The sequence below is a fragment of the Leptidea sinapis genome, chromosome 25, assembly GCF_905404315.1.
Source record: "Leptidea sinapis chromosome 25, ilLepSina1.1, whole genome shotgun sequence".
In the NCBI taxonomy this organism is placed as follows: Eukaryota; Metazoa; Arthropoda; class Insecta; order Lepidoptera; family Pieridae; genus Leptidea; species Leptidea sinapis.
The window spans coordinates 2,918,568-2,923,412 of record NC_066289.1 but is presented as its reverse complement, the minus strand read 5'-3'; the positions used below and the strand labels follow the sequence as shown (position 1 = coordinate 2,923,412).

The 4,845-nt window shown below is 36.2% G+C and overlaps 1 non-coding gene across 1 annotated transcript; it reads left to right on the top strand.

Annotated features, from left to right (window-relative positions):
* Positions 1–2,675: 2,675 nt before the first annotated feature.
* Positions 2,676–2,749, top strand: Trnas-gga (transfer RNA serine (anticodon GGA)). The gene has a single exon. It is a non-coding gene; the product is annotated as a tRNA-Ser (tRNA).
* The last annotated feature ends 2,096 nt before the right edge of the window (positions 2,750–4,845 follow it).

Below are 4,845 nucleotides of genomic sequence, written 5' to 3'. Positions count from 1 at the left end.
GACAGATCACAATTGAAATTTCTGGAGAAGGCCTATTTCGGAAGACAAGCGAACGATGTAGAAGATTAAGAATATCACTTATATTAGATTATTACTTAGATTATTATTACTTAGCTTAGAATATTACTTAGCTTACAATATTATTTAGATTAGAATAATTCTTAGTTTATATATATTGTACGAATCTTACATTGTTTGCAAAAAAGGCTTATTCATTCATTCATATATCTAGTATATATATGTAATAATAATAATCTATTACTATTCAGACATAAGCTACTACGTGCCAATACAATATCGGAAGAAATTAAATTTGTAACCAAAATTTATGAACCAGGAGGACTTGAAGCCGCGAACTCGTGACGGGTTCCGTCCGAGTGCTCTTTCCAAGTGAGCCAACCGTTCGAGTACGCATGCATAGGATATCTTGTTCAACTCACAGGCTGTGGCTCCATCTACAGAATCTACTTTAGAATTGGTAATAGTTGGTACAGCAATTGCTGAGCAGGTTTTCAATCATATCAATTGGAAAGAGCACTCGGATGGAAGGCGAGGAGAAGACGCGGGTTCAAGTCCCGCATCATTCGTAAATTTTGGTACATTAATTACATTATCACACATCATTACAGCTAACTAATCCCAGACGTAATGAAATAAGAAAACAATATTCCATGCCACACACATAAAAATACAATCTAAATACTTGATATATATTCCTAATCCTAACTTAACTAAATATGCTGTGTGGCAAAAGAAAAGGCCAATGCTCAGCTTGTGCTGTAAACCAATACTGACTGCAGCGCTGATTTTCAGCATCTACCTGGTTAACTGTCGGAGTGCCAGTAAACAATAAATTAAAGAAAAAGAAAAAAAACACAAGGGATATCACTTTAAAAATAACAAATGATGTGGAGAGAAGATAATAAATAAAAAACGGATTGTGTGGTTTTGTGAAACCATGGTAAAAGTGAAACTTTTTTTTTTATAGCAAATAGCCAGGTTTTCCCGGTTGCCTGGATTTTCCCCCACAAACCATATGTATTAGTTTTTAAAGCATTATAAAGTTTTATCCCTCAACACGTAGATAGGGTTGCAGAAATAAGTTTTCTGATACCTACATATATAAGGCTTAATTGTAAATTGCTTTAATAAGTAGATTATAAGTAATTTTGTATATATCTTATTAACAAATATAGAAATTTGAAATTTGAATTTTTTTTTTGTGAAACTTTTTTTCACACTAAAGACATTTAACTAATACAAACATTTACATTAAACACTGGCAAAAATAACAAAATAGGGTGAAGCACTGGCACAAATGAGTAATAGTCTATACACTACACGGTCAGCTGCTGCGAACAATAGACGCCGCCCGACCGTCACACGACATGCAACAGACAGACGAAAGTTTGAGACGATGTAATAAAAGTTTCACCTTAATAAATAAATTGAAAAAAAAAAAAAACTAGATTATAAAAGCAACATCAGAAACCAAATCAAAGCGACGTAATCCTAAAATAATCACATTTGTAACACTATCCGATAACTAACACAAAAGGTTTAATCCGTCTTTAGATAAATTAAAAAATCACGTGTGAGGTACGCCGACCGTAAAAAACTTACAGGATCACATTACGAAAATCCATTAGTGAAGGTAATAAAAATAGATCACGTTTTGGTGCAACTGCATCAGATGAGGCTGATTAAATTATATTATATGCAAATATAAATAAAACGGTCAAATTGTAGGTTTATAGTGATCATTGGCATGTAGTGGGAGGCTCCTTTGCACAATTTGAAGTCAAGTCACTGCCGTGAAGCAGTAATGTGTAAAAATTCTTGTGTTTCGGTCTCAAGAGCCCCGTAGGTAGTGAATTACTGAGCAAATGAGACTTAGCATGTTATGTACCAAGGTGACGAGCGTAATTGTAGTGCCACTCAGAATTTTTGGGCTTTTTCAAGAATCCGGAGCTGATTGTTCAGGTTGATGCTACATCTAAAAGCGAAATTCCATCCGAATCACGCCTCTCGTTATGTCTAGCAATCCACAATCGCAGGTTTCACTAAAAACATTTTGTCACGCACAGCCACTTTGTGGAGTTATTATAAATACATACGACGGGAAGCTGGTCCATGCATCAACTGGTGAATAAGTGCTGCTTGTGGTGCCTGGTTGATCTGTTATAGTTATTAAATTATTATATTTGTTTGATGATATTACTAATAACTATTACCATGACCATGTTCACGAAGGATCCTTACACAAACAATGAATTCATGCTCTAAAGATTGATGCATCCAATATACGATAATTTATATTTTATAACGAGGCGTTACTCGAACGGTTAGCTCGGTTGGTTAGAGCACCGGCACGGAACGCCGGAGGTCGTGGGTTCGAGTCCCGTATCGTAGATAAAATTTTGTTTTTCAAATTTTATTTGTGTGTTAATCCTAGAAGTGATATCATCATATCACTATAAAAAAAACATAACATATTGTTTAGATTTACAAGAGCGACATTTAAATTAAATTTCCTAATATGCAAATATTGGGGTTGAGCAGGTTATCAACTGTAAAGTAGATCCTGTAGATGAAGCCACAACCTGAGAGTTGAAAGTTGTTGTTGTAGTTGAAGTTGAACAAAGCAAACAAGATTTTATAACGAGGCGTTACTCGAACGGTTAGCTCAGTTGGTTAGAGCACCGGCACGGAACGCCGGAGGTCGTGGGTTCGAGTCCCACATCGTTCATAAAATTTTGTTTTTCAAATTTTATTTGTGTATATTTATACAGTTTATTTTTTAATTACTTTTTATGAAATATTTAATATTGCAGCACCTTACAAACTAGTTTTTTATGTAAGTATTATAAAGTACTCATTGAATGAAAAGAGTGGCCGTTAAGTTACTTGTATTTAGTTGTATATTTCCTATTCTACTCACGACTAACGTTTTCCGAACATATGGTAGATTCAGTAATTTTAATTAAACATTTACCAGTGGGAGGCTCCTTCGCACAGGGTGCCGGCTAGATTATAGGTTCCACACCAGCGCCTATTTCTGGCATGAAGCAGTAATGTGTAAGAATTATTGTGTTTCGGTCTGATGGGCGCCGTAGATAGTGAAATTACTGGGCAAATAAGAATCTAATGTCTCAAGGTGACGAGTGCAATTGTAGAGCTGCTCAGAAGTTTTGGGGTTTTTCAAGAATCCTGAGCAGCACTGCATTGTAATGGGCATGGCGGTTTTATTACCATCAACTGAACTTCCTGCCCTAAGTTTATTTAACTTGGACTGTTGCCGCCTATAATATAATCAGTATTCAATTTAACCATTCCATTCGACAATTTTTTTCCATGATAACAAGATGGCTGTACGCACGATAACTCATTGAAACAATTTGAAATGCTAATCATTAATTCGTCGACCAATCACGATCCGACGCCCGCGCAACACGCCCACTGACGTCATACTTCAATACTTACACACTCATTTAAAATAAGAAAAACTATTGTGTCAAGGAACCGTAACAAAGTACTGTTTAATTGATAAATGCCTTATACTACAAGTCTTTAGTCTTTGTTCTCAACATAAAAGGCATTTATTTTGTGAAAATTGTATCCTTTCTTTTTGATATAATTTCTAATATACTAGATAGTCCTACAGCTTCGGAAACAAATGGCGCTCTGAGAGAGAAGAAGCGGCGCAAGAAACTCTCCCAGGATTCTTTTTTTGCGCTCTCTTTATAACGAAAGATTACTTGTTTTATTATTTATGCATAAACTAGTAACTACGGGCAAGAAGTGAGGCAACTTCCATGGAAATCCAAAAAACCAGAGATACGTTGCTAGCCTTTAAGTTTTGTGTATGTTCTAATCTTGATGGTTTCTAAGTCGTATCGGTTCGGCAAAACTGCGCCCAATAATTTAGGTGTGTAAATGAGTCCAATGTCGTACTCGGTAAGATCCGAACGATAGTAATAATAATTCTGTATGATGGGCAATATAAAATACCATCGAATATGGTCCGCTACCATATGGCATCCGATAGGTCGGCCGTACCAAATCCGATCATGTGTATTACTCTGTTGTTAGTAAAGGCGAAGTAAAGTTACACCAAATTTAAAACGTTTTGTCTTTATCTTACCTTTGTCACTGCATAATTACATGGCAGGGAGAAGTAACTTTAAACTTGGAGTACCATTAAATCGCGTTTACTAATAAGACAGTTAGAGTGTACTTGGTGCGAGTGTCCTTGGGAAGTGGTAATAAATAAATTAGTGGAAGTTCTAGTCAAATACAGACTTTACAGAATATTTTGGCTCCGTACCGATAGGTCGTGGAACGTCTGATACTTCGCGAAGTTAACACAGACAGTTTACATTCAGAATCAGTTGCTGGCTGTAAAATGATACAATTTAGGAACTTTAAATCGAAAAAGGTTTCTTTCACCAAAGGCCGGCAATGTGTCCCTAGATTCTCAATCACACTTGTCTCCCAGAGCGATAGGCAGAGATTATGGACTACCATTTCCTTCAAAACACGATTTATTCATCCATTACTCTGTGTACTTTCGACCTAACCCCTTTCAAATGCACAATAAACGCTTAGGTCGAAGTTTTCCAACACTTCCTTACACATATCCAACATCACTCCTCGCTGCTCTGAATCGAACAATCCAACGATTACTTCTCAAATCCCTCTTATTTGCACTCGCGTCCCTTAAACCTCTAGTACGATGCTACAAAAGTCCATAGGAGTGGTTTTCACTTACCATTGCATACCCGTACTCTCGTTTTAATATGAAAGTCTGTCTGTGAGGCAGATTAGGGTGTAATTTTACTCAAA